The sequence below is a fragment of the Solanum tuberosum genome, unplaced genomic scaffold (genome assembly GCF_000226075.1).
Source record: "Solanum tuberosum cultivar DM 1-3 516 R44 unplaced genomic scaffold, SolTub_3.0 scf00386, whole genome shotgun sequence".
Lineage (NCBI taxonomy): Eukaryota > Viridiplantae > Streptophyta > Magnoliopsida > Solanales > Solanaceae > Solanum > Solanum tuberosum.
The window spans coordinates 478578-490984 of NW_006239320.1; positions in this window are offsets into that span (position 1 = coordinate 478578).

Below are 12407 nucleotides of genomic sequence, written 5' to 3' on the forward strand. Positions count from 1 at the left end.
TGGAAAAAGACTGAACGAAAAAAATCAAGCCCACTGAATGCACAGTGTCCCCTTAAGCAAATTATTCCAATCTAGTATCCGAGGTTTGATTTGGAATATGTCCTCCCCAGAAGAACAGAAATTAATTCAAAACAACTAAAATCTGTAAAACATACCAGAATCTGGAAAAAGATTGAACGAAAAAATCAAGCCCACTGAATGCACAGTGTCCCCTTAAGCAAATTATTCCAATCTAGTATCCGAGGTTTGATTTGGAATATGTCCTCCCAGGATAGAATGATCTTAATTACCACTGTATTGATACCCAAAACTCTGGTGTCAGCGAACCACTCAACAACAGTAAAGTACACGAAGAAACTTTGTGCAGAAGAAGAAGAAATCAGAAAAATTCGTAAGGAACAAAATTTGAAGAATCAATGTATCTATAGGCAAGAGGAACTGGTTCCGAAAGGTTGCAACTCTTTCAGAATCCACACGACCATTCATGAAAGTTTGCAACCTTTCAAATGGTCATGGTTGTTCCTGAAAGTTGCAACCTTTCAAAATAGTCACTTCCAACGGCGGGAAATTTAAATAAAATGGGAAAGAATTTAAATAAAATAGGTCGCGCGCGGATTCGAATCGGGTCGGTTAATTAACTGAATAATTGAAATGTTTCGGTTAATTAACTAATTAATTGAAATGTTTTGGCCATTTAATTTAATTTTATTTAATAAATAATTAACTAAATAATTAAAACAAACTTTGTCCAAAAAATAATCTCTCGATCATTTTCCAAAGCCAAAGTCAAAGCGAGCGACGACGACGACGACGCGAGGGGGTCCCTCTTTCCAACCCTTTTTAACAATTAATAGGAGTGTTTCTATATTTAAACTCTTCTATTTTTCTTTCCTCCACCGATGAGGGAGAAATGCCTTTTCACTAAAGCATAAGAAGACTTTTCAAGTTCCCAACTTTTCCAAGTTCCTCTCTTTTTTCATCTTCCCTCCATTTCCCATTAACCCTTGCTACATACCCAACATTTTATTCTTTGACTTAACTTGCGATTTGATACTAGTGATCTTGATAACATTTGACCATATTTTATTGTAAAATTTAGTACTCCCTACTTATTCTATTCTTTAACTTAACTTTGAAATTTGCTCAATTTAAACTTTAAAATTATGTTAAGCTAATGAGGGAGGGGGAATTAAACAAAAAATGTATTTTCAAGCTATGTGGTAATAAGTAATTAATGAAAATAACAAAGCAAAATTAACTAGAGATGGAAAAATCAAACTCAATTCGTCCAACTCTTTAAGTTTTGACAGATTATTGACTCGCTCATTTGTTAGCTCAATCCATTTCAATCCAACTCATTTTAACCCATTAAAAATTGGGTTGATATGTAGCCTAAATTGACTTAAGAAAAATCTTGTTAAAATATTTTAATTTTTTTAAAAAAAAAGTTGATCTATTATATATAGCCATAACAAAGAGAGAGAGAAACTTTAGGTATAAAGTATTGTAAAACAACAAATAAAACAATTAAAACTTAGAAAAAGTTGGATTGGGTTTTGACAAGTGCTATGACCCCGTTATCCAATTCGTTTTGACTCAACTCATTTAGACCCAAACAAATTTGGGTTGGATTGAGTCTTGACTAATTTGTTGCTTTAACCCATTATGATCCGCCCAAATTTGACTTAGCCCATCCACTTATCACCCCTAAAATTATCTAAGCAAAACATAATAGAAGAAATTAATATATCGTGCAATCTATTAATTATATACGAAATTGTGTGTAAACCTTTGATTATGAAAATAGTATCTCAAATGTTGAAATGATGAAGAAGTAGAGCATTTGATAGGCGTTGAATGGTTGACCTCTATGTCATGTACGTGCTTGTAACAGTTCAACATTTTGTCACTACATTTAAGGTCACAATTACGACTAATAAAAGTGACATAAATAACAAGTTGAACAAATACTTAATGAACCACTCATTTCCCTTTCAATTCCAGCATTTAGCAACATCAGTGCTTGATTATGTTTTTTTTATTTGGTTGCAAAATCCAGATAGATATATATTTAACATGAGTATTCATGAGAATTTAGTGCTCATTATTTTGATGGATATGACTCTAAAATTTAAATATCCGCCTCTATGCCTCAAATTATGCTATTACATATTTCGTTCAGATCACTTTACTTGTCGTACTAATTAAAAGCTATAATTGAATGTATTTTTTTAAAATTTTGTTTCAAGTAATAATTATTCTGGAAATTATTAAATATATTGACTAATTAGCATAGAAATTTAAGTAAAGAGCACATACTCCAATATTGTGATTGCTTAGATTAACTCTCTTTTTATTTATTGAAGAGAGATTGACATTTTAAATGATTAAAGACAATAAATAAGAGTATAATAGTCAAAACACATAATTTTTTAAGGAGCGTGTCAATAAAAATATAAGAAGTAAAGTGATTTGGAAGACTATTAGGATGGAAATGGAGTTTGGTTTAGCATAATCATTAAGAATTATTTTGGCAACGACACTTAATTGCTTGATTTTTAATGCCGAGATCTCTAGATCATTGAAATTTATGAATCGAAATTATTCCAAAAGCAATGTGGTTATATTATTGATAAATTTTTGCATTTGATTTTTCTTAATAGGACTTTATAATATCACCATAGTTTCAAGTTGATATATGGCTAAAGAAAAGAATTAAGATTTGAGTGCCTAATCACCAAGAATGATGGGCAAACGACATATTTGAAAACTTGCTAATCATTTTTATTGTTTCCTAAAGATATAAGTAATCGTTTTACTTTCAAATTATTTATATGAAATGCATACGCAGCATATCGGAGCACAATTACTTGAACTACTTCAATAAATTTTAATCATTTTGGGATATGTGTCGGCATAGATTTTTTTGGTAATAGTTTCTTATTTATACTGTTTAGTTGTTATCTAATCAAATATGTCTAATATGATAAGAGTATATTTTAGCTTTGTTTATAGCTACAATTAACTTTAATGTGTCCCTCACATGGTGTGATGTCTCTTTCTTCTCAACTTCTCTCACCTCACAACCGTGTCCGTGAGTTCTACTACTCCCTAGTCCCTAATGTCGCTTCAGAATTCAGAATTTCTATAATATGAGCGCATTATTATTAGAAGAAAATAAATTAAGCAGAAATTAACTCTAGTTCTCTAAATAAAATATTTAACCTTCAATTTAGTATACAATTTAACCTTCTTATATTACGATTTTTAACAAATAATATATTGTATTAGTTTATAAAATATCTAATTTTATAAAGAGACCATAAATTGATGTACCCTATAATTTAGGCTATAAATTCGTCCTTGCCTTAAAGGTTTTAAAGATAATTTATACCACCAGAAAAGATAACTATAGGCATTTTTATTTATAGTAAAAACTAATCTTTAAAATAGAGAATTATAAGCAAGGAAAACTAGACCTTATTTTAGTAATCTCAATATAAAAAATGAGAATCAGAGTGAACTAAATATTTTATGATTATCACATAGTTTATAATGACTATTCACACGAATAATGATGCTTCTAATCGATCATGGGAGATTGACGGGACACCCAAACCTAACACCAAATGACCCTCCATGGCTCCATCAAGACTAATGAACCTCCACATGCACCACCAGAATTGTTTCATATCAACAAAGATTGGCCAGATATTTTTATAGCCACCAAATCTGCAAAGAAGAAATCTCACTGACCACTCCATGCAGTAGCAGTCTGACATGTTGCATACTTAGACATGTTGGCCCATGAAATCTTCTATTAGTTGAATTAACGCAGGCGTTCTTAGTACAATTTTTCAAAAAATATCTCACATCATTTCATACTACTCATAATACTCATACCTTATGTAGCTTCGCAGTTTCTTCCATTATTAAATGTCTTATCGAGCAAATTATTTTTTTTGTGAAATCATAGACTAAAATTTTATAAAGGTTAGATAATAGGTACACTAACTTTTGAAAGTGATAAAGAAGTACTTAAATCATACTCCCTAGTCCCTACGGACTATTTTACTCGTCTTCTTTATTAATAATAGATAGATGATCCAAAATAGTTATATTTTAGAAAATAACAATATAGTTGAATACATTCTTCTTCTTATTTTTTTCTTATTATTAATAATTATTCTTGAAAATAATTTTTTTTACTAATTTGCCTAACAATCTATGTAAAGAGCACATACATATATACTTCACTATTGTAACTGCTTAGATAAACACATATTTTTTTAAGGGCACTGATACCGCTTTTAAATTCAAGGACAACATCTAGAAAGGAGTTGAAAAGTCAAGTGGTTAACAAGACACTTACACTCTGTTTGGATCATTGTTACTCATTATTTCATAATGTATTGTATTGTATTGTACTGTATTGTATGGTAGATACAATGTTTGGCTAGACTATATTGTTTGTTGTTGTTTAATAACATTTTTATTGTTTGGTTTGACTGTATTGTATTGTATTGTAATTTATAAATTTACTAAAATATCCTTAATTATTCTAGGGTAGGAGGTTTGACTAGAATTAAATAATATAAGGTAAAGGCTAAAATAGTATTATGAAATATTACGTAAAGATATAATTGGAAAATGAAATTAAGTAACAATGGAAACACACCAAATTGGTTGTTTCATAAAATGGGGGTTTTCATTGTTATGTAACAACGGAATTTAACAATATAATACAATACATTTTAAGTAACAATCAAAACAAACATTGTAGGTATATTAACGATACAATACAATACAATGGGTAACAGTGATCCAAATAGAGTGTTAGGGGTCGTTTGGTACGAACATTGATAACGTAGGGATTAGTAATGCAGGGATTAGTAACACAGAAATTAGTAATGCATGGATTAGTAGTGCAAGGATTATTTTTTGTCAAGGGTATCTTGTGTTTGGTTTAAAACTTTACAAAAATTTCATTCATATTATACCCTTGTGTTATTATGAGATTGTTTATTTCATGTAATATTAATTAAGTCAAGGTAGATATAACCACCGGACAATATTATTTTTTTGTAGGATTTTCTATTTCATTTAACTATATATATATAATTTTGAGGTATGATGTACCACTAAGGAGATCCTTGATGGCATGCTGTATTTCTAATTTTTTTTGTTGGTCAAATATATCTTAAACTTAACATAGATTTAAGACTACTTATATTGTTCAATAGCTAAAGCTTAATATAAAAAATAGTTCAAGTGGTTAATCGACGAACGACATTGAATAAAAAAAAAAGAGAAAAATATATTAGTGAAATCATTATATTAAACTAAACGAATTTGGAGAATTAAAAAGAACATTTATAATTATTTCAATATAAATAAAAAAGAAAATCAAATTACAAAAGAAATTTAGGAAAATGAATAAAGAGATAGTTTTGTCATTTAGTGGTCTTATCCAAGGTTTAACAAACCTTGGATTAGTTATCCCTCCATTTCCTAGGGATAAAATAAGACTACATATGGTGTATAAGCAATTCACGGATTAAATAAAATAAAGTAACCAAACAATGTATTAGATGAACTAAATTTTAATCCATGGACTATTCTATTTAATACAGCCTACCAAACGAGTCCTTATACTCTTTTAATGGGTCGTTTGGTACAAGGATTAATAATGCAGGGATTAGTAATGCAAGGATTAATAGTGTAGGGATTAGTAATGGAGAGATTATTTTTACCAAGTGTTTGGTTCATTGTTTTCCACCTCATTTTGTGCTTGGATTAAAACTTTATAAAAAACTTTTTCCAATTATACCCTTGAATTATTATGCAAGTGGGTCAAGGTAAATAATTGTCGGACAATATTATTTTTTATGGCCTTCTATCTATTTATGAGAAGACCAATTTTGTTGTCATGTTTGCCTTTTTTCACTTTAAATTATTTTGAGGATAAATAATTGTCATCTTAGTAAATTGATCACTTATAAAATGTCAATTTTCAATTTTTAAAAAAAAGATAAACTATCAATTTTTAAAATTGAAAAGACTGTAAACAATAGTAAAATTGATTAAATCATCTACATTTACACATAAAAAATTGCAAGTTGTAATTTTAATATGTATTCAATTTTATAAATTGTTCAAAATACAAAACCGCACAAACATATATATATTAACAAATTATACCTTCAATTAAGATCACAAACGTCATGTTGTGATATATTTGCCTTTTTAATTAGTTAATGTTAAACAACTCACATTTCAAATATTGTATTAATTTGTATTGGATTTATTTAGTAACAAACAACTCTCTCTAAATAATTTGCAAGTTAATCTATTTAAATAAATTTAGTAGTACAAATATAAAACATAAAATCAAGAAAATAAACAAAATAATTAAAATGATTTGAGGGATATTTTTATCTTTACATAGACTTATCCCATGGTATTATATCCATGTATTACTAATACCTCCAAATGGAAGGAATAGTAATACATCCTATAATACCATGTAGGAGGTATAACTAATCCATGGATTAGTTATACATAGACCCAATTTCCTATCAAACATATATAGTACTAAATAATATCATACATAATACATAGACTTTAATCTATTTAAATAAATTTAGTAGTACAAATATAAAACATAAAATCAAGAAAATAAACAAAATAATTAAAATGATTTGAGGGATATTTTTATCTTTACATAGACTTATCCCATGGTATTATATCCATGTATTACTAATACCTCCAAATGGAAGGAATAGTAATACATCCTATAATACCATGTAGGAGGTATAACTAATCCATGGATTAGTTATACATAGACCCAATTTCCTATCAAACATATATAGTACTAAATAATATCATACATAATACATAGACTATTTGTTTTAATGAGGGGTAATTGAGTTGTTTAACCATACTAATGCAAGTATTAAATTCATTTGCATTACTAATAGTCTAATACCTAGAAATCCATGGATTACTAGGTATTATGTAAAAAAAATAATAGAGTGTATTAGTTATACATGACATAAAAAAATACCAAACAAGGTACTACTAATACACAAAACTAATGCATGCATTATTTTGGCTAATACACTCTGCGAAACGACCCTTATATTTTACTCGAATTATCAATTGAATCCATCTACTCCATGAAGTTTCAACGAGACACTTGAACTCGATCAAAATAATAAGAATTTGACCCATTTCTCCCTACTCTTAGGTAAGGTTGGTTGAAAGAACATGCATGGCACTTATGGATTGGGGATGGGGAGGAATTAAATTTAAAGGACAGCATTAGGACTAGTTTGGTTTCCATGGATTGATACATCACTTTCAGATGAAGATTGGTTAGCCTGGCAATATAGTGACCACTAACAAACATACAACTTTCTCTCTTTTTCACTAATTAGTTTGTCTCATTCCACTATTTTACACTTCAACAGCTCTTGACCTTAATATGCAAATAGATATATAACACGAACAAAATGAAAAAGCTCTAGCCTAGCTACTTTAATAATTTATTCTTCAACTTGATGTAATCAATACACCCTTCTGATCCAAAGATTTTACCTTTTTACATGATCATTTGATGAAGATGCTTCTTTGCCCTTTTATGTACTTTTTTCATTTTTAGTCCGTTTTAAAAGAGCATGCATCTTTTTTTTTTTTTTTTTACTCTTTAATTTTAGACATATTTAAGATTTTGAAATAAAATAACGTTTTGATACATTAAACATATTTAATTTAAAACAAATATATATATATATATATATATAAAACTATGTCGTTTGGTGTGATGGATAAGGGGAGTTAATCCTAGGATAAATTGAAGTATCCTTTATTTCCTTGTTTGATTGTAAAGCTTGGGATAACTTATCCCAGGATTATGAATTAGTATCAGGACAAGTTATCCCTCACATTGGGTGATATAGTAATCTCGGGATAACTTATTCTGAAATAAAATAGGAAAATGAAAAATATATCCCTTTAAATCCTTTTTATACATCATTTTTCACATTTATGTATATTTACATTATTTTTAATACCATGTATAATAATATTCACTACTCCTTGTTTTTATGATAATTATTCATATTTTTCTATTAAAAAATTACAGTATATAAATATAATTTTTATTTATGAATTTATTTGACTAATTCTTATGTTTATTTATCATAAATTTTCTTCTCTTTAACAAACTTAAAAGGGAAGTTCTATTTTTAAGCTAAATAAGAAAAAAGTTTTATTTTTAAATACATATGGTACTTATCATGGAAATGCATAAATAAAAATATTTAAGCTAAATAAAATTGAAGTTTTATTTTTAAAAATGAATAACTAAAGCTTGCAAAGAAAATATTAAAAAAACTAAATAAAGTGAAGGGTAATTTTGTAAACAAACAACTTGTTCTTAAAATTTTCAATGTATATTATTTTTAATACAATAAACCAAACACTCAATAAGAACTAATTTCAGCACAACTTATCCCATCATAACTAATTCCAACATAACTTATCCCAACATAACTTATCGCATCATAACTCATATTCAAACCAAACGAAAAAATCTTTTTTGTCTTCTTAAATTATGTGTCAAAGCAAAATGAGATAACCAAAATGACATCAAGAAAGTACTCACTCCCTTTGTTCCTTATAATTAGATGGATATCGTACTAAAAATATTTGTCACATATTAATTGTTCACTTACTAAATCAGGATATAATTAAATATTTTTTCTTATTTTACCCTTACAATTAATATGAACTTTGGAGGTTTAAACTAATTTAAAGATCTAAAGTTTTTTTTCAAAAGGCTAATTAAAACTCCCCGTCGATAATACTTGTTCACTATTGACTTTGCACACTTTTTAAGAAATTATAAATAGAATGGTACTATACTACCCGTTGAATATAATAAATGTAATGTCTTGAAAAATGTAATAGATAAATGACTATAATTAATGATAAGGATAAACTAGGAACTAATTAGTGTAAAATTATCCATTAATTTCATAAAGTGACAAATATTGTTGGACATCCCAAAATAGTATAGTGGACAACTATTATTGGACAGAGGGAATATAAACAAAGGGTAAGATAGTAAAATTGATCAATCTATTAATAATGATTTCTTAATATTCGTGTAAAATAGAAACTACCTATCTAATATGGGACGGAGGGGGTGTTAATTACTCCATTACATTATGATATATATATACTCTGCTGTAAAATATTTCATTTTTTAATAGGGAATGGTGCAAGCTGCAAAAGAGATAGGAGTTGAAGAGAGTTTGAAAAGGATATGTATGCAAATTTCGATCAATTAGGTCCACTTTCCAAATGTGGCAAACTTTAACACCTTAGCTGTATAATCAGGGAGTAAATTTAGCCAATGAAATTATGATTTGGGCATATTAATGATCAGTTCATTTATCCATTCACTATATTTTATAATATTTAATATAGTTTAGTCAAAAATTGAATTGATAAGTAGTTAAAGTTTATTAATGAGATTAAACTATTTTTTTTATATACTCAATAGAATGTGTTAAGTTATGAGTCATTGTTAGCCTATTTCATCCCAATCAATGGTCCATGAAATTTTTGGACAAGTCATTAACTTGCACATTTATTAATTCATTAATCCACTAATTTGATTTACCAAAATTCAATTCAATCTGTTCATTTAACTGAAAATTCCATTCAAGTTATCATGCTTTTAGTAATTACTTGATTGATCTTATATATGGGTTGTTTAGATGAATTAATATTATTTAAATTTTTGAATATTTCAGGAAAAACAAAAAGTCATTTGTGACATTTTCCCTTCTAATTCTATAAGAATTACGCCCATCATAAATACTGATTTAACTGGTGTTATATTTATGGAATGATAGTGAACTAATTAAAGTAAAAAGATAGTGGTCAAAAAGAAACCAAAATTAATGTTGGAAGGAAGAAATGAACTTTACGTCTTAGTGAAGGCAGAGTAACACAAAATAAAGGGGTAGACAGTTATCTCTTTTCAAATACGCCACTTTGAAAAACTTGTGCCAATAGAGCTAGGTATATATGTTTATTGTCTTTTATAATTAATTTCAAAATTGTGTATTTAAGTACTTATGCTAATCATTGATAGAGTTATCTTTGTAATTAATTCATTTGTTATTGATCATTTGCCTCTAGGCTCTAGCTTATGATATACTCTCTCGTTTCATTTTATTTATTTTTTTGGAAAATAGCAATTTTAATTCATGTATTATTGCATATTTTCAATTTTAATTTCAATATTATTTGATTATGCATATTTAACTTTCAGTTATTTAAAGTGTGCGGTTAAAATTAATAAAAGTGAACTATTTAACATAATGATGGAAGTATAAGCTATATATGGCCCACCATAGTTGGGCTAATCAATATATTGAGGCCAAATCTGACTGATTTGATAGGATGATATAACAAATCACTACAACAAATGGTCAGTATTAACATCGTCAACTACCATAGAATCTAATAATGTGATGTAACTAGTAAAGATTTGCAATTGGAATATCTAATGTGCAAATATTGATGGGCCAGGACTCGAATTGGCAAGAAAGAATTTTGATATTCTCTTTATGAACATATTAACTATCTAAATTTCACTAGTTTGGATTTTAATTACTAGAAATTTTGATAATTTTTTTTATTACTTTCTATATCATTTTCTATTATGGAATACATGTATCATAATCCGTCAGATACATGTATCTATCCGGTTTAAAAGTTGAGATACATACTTAATACTTTTGAAATAAATGTTGTAACTTATTTCCTTAACTAAAAGAGTATAACTCATGGGAATTAACAAACAAAACTTTCTTTTGAGTATAATTACTCTAACAACTTTTGAGTATCATGTATCCACAACTTTTGAGTATAATTACTTTAACAACTTTTTTTTAAAAAAAAAACTAGTTTCTTCTATTTATTTTTCCAGCAACAGCAAAGTGAATAACTTTTTTCATAAATTCGAATTTGTTTTTTTGAATTTTGTGGTTTTTTTCTTCTTCAATTTTTCATATTTAGAGAACAATGTGTATCTGATTCATGCACTTAATTTCATTAAATGTATTCCATTAGGTGTATCTGCTATATACGTATATCTGATACATAACATGTATTTGAAACTTATTATGTATCTGAAGCATGTATCTAATTATTCAATATTAATCTTTTAAATATATAAAATAAGGATATATACATGGAAGAAAAGGAGATACACAGATGAACGACAAATAAATAGAACGTTTAGATACGTCTAGCAAACATTGTATCTCTACAAATTCATCGTAAATTCACCAAGTTCGGAGCTAAAATCCAGTGTTGATATGACTCTGTATCTTGTCTTTCAACTTCATTTATCAGTTCTAACAATCCAGCATTGAAAGCATTGGCTAAAGCATCGGAAGACAAAATCCCAAATCTTATCCTCTAGAATTATCCTTCATTTTCCAGAGCTTTTGTTGCACCATTTTCTTACCTTTATCACCCTCGTCTAAACATACCTTACCGCGTCTTGCCTTTCTCTTCCGTTGAACCCTTCAAGTAACTTTTTTTTTAAAAAAAAACTTCATAGTAGAAAAATGCGATAAAAAAACCATCAATTCAATTTTTGTTTGTTTAGTGAAAAAGATCTATGAGGGAGAAGGAAGAAAGAGAATGGGGGAGATAAACTTGGAATAGGAGATTGAGGACGAAAGAAGAGAAAGTAGGTAGAGGTGATGGAGAACATGGGGTGGGGTGGGAGTGGGGGGAGATATACCGTTGGCATAGGAGTTTGGGAGACGGTTGTTAATGTAACTTTAATTAAGGAGTTTGAATTTGAAGATAATTATTCAATACCATCTTTAAGTGATTTGTGTATCTGATTTAGCTTTTTAAAATACATGGTATAATTATTAAAAAGAGGTATTATGAGTAATATGTTTAAACTATAGATAAAATATGTATATATGGTAGTTAAGTTTGTCTAATTATGTAGTTTTCCCTTAACATAAAGACGACAAATAATAAAAACTCTAATAGTTAATGAATAATTGGTGTTCATTTGGATTTTGGGCATGAAAACTGTGAAAGAAGCGCGCGGTGAATTTAAATGTGAAACATGAAGAAAAGAATGCGGTGAGAATATATATATATATGTGAATAAATGCAGGGGTGGCTCCTCCCCTTTTATAATCATTTCTTGTTAATACCAAGAGTAACTTAAATTATTTTGAAACGGAAGACATATTTAAATTCATCAACCTATATGAACAAAGAAGAAACAAATATTTTGCTTAATAGATGAGAGATTGCACATGTCGTCGTAAAGAAAAGGGGGGTTTGAGAAAATG